This window comes from Octodon degus, unplaced genomic scaffold (genome assembly GCF_000260255.1).
Source record: "Octodon degus isolate 3935 unplaced genomic scaffold, OctDeg1.0 scaffold00111, whole genome shotgun sequence".
NCBI classification, from domain to species: Eukaryota; Metazoa; Chordata; class Mammalia; order Rodentia; family Octodontidae; genus Octodon; species Octodon degus.
In genome coordinates, this window is record NW_004524687.1 from 6,033,097 (window position 1) to 6,034,055 (window position 959).

The following is a 959-nucleotide window of genomic DNA, read 5'->3' on the forward strand; positions in this document are numbered from 1 at the left end:
CCTGAGCAACTACTTTAAAGATAACAACATGCAATGTATGAACTATTGTTGTTCTCCTATTTTGTTATGAAATTTTATTTTAACTTTTTTCCATTAAAAAAAAGTGTTGCGGAATATTTAAGAAGCTGAGGAGACTAGGAGGGATTTTTAGGAGGACATCAATGGTGCACCATCCCAGCTATTAATTAGAAATGTTTAAATCTAAGCTGGTTCATGAGCCAAAGAGAGGTTTCTTTTTATATAATTTGTGCCATTAAGCAAGTAGAGATACAGAAGAGAAACAAAGGCAGTTAATGACCTTAGCAGTTAATCTTATGCATCTCAGGACGTTAGGATGCTGTGTCACAGTATGTCACCCCATTTATTAGTTTTATTGTTATTGGTACCAAGTGGTGTCTCCCTAAGGAGGGAATTCCCGTGAGAGAACTGCCTGAAGCCTCTCATTTAATGAGGAAATCCCAGGCCCTGGTGAGGAAGCACAAGGCTGCATTCCCGAGGGAGGGGCTGCCGGAGGAGCTGCCTGCCTGGACTGGGAAGATTTTAGAGGGAGAAGAAGGCTAGGTTTCTCCTGAGTTCTGCTTTATGCTCCCCTTTGATGTTCTCTATAAACAAACTTTTGAGAGTGTCACTCTTCACATCTTCAGCTCGGAGGGGCAGTTCTCTGTCAGCAAGGGTGGAATCTAGCCAGGGCCTTTGGCTGGGTGGTGCTGTGTCTGTGCACTGGAGTTGTATAGCTATGTGGAGGTTTTTTACAAGAGTTGGTAGAAGGCAGGGAAAGAGATTCCTAAGGTGCTGGGACTGTCCTAACCAGGCTTTTAAACCTTCCACAGGTTGAGAACCAGCCTCCCCACAAAGTGTCTGGAGCCCATCCTTGCCGCTTTTGGACTGGGACATGGGCGGGGTTTCATATCTTGGCAGTGATGTCTTTAATTATCTTACCATTAATTTTTAGACAATTT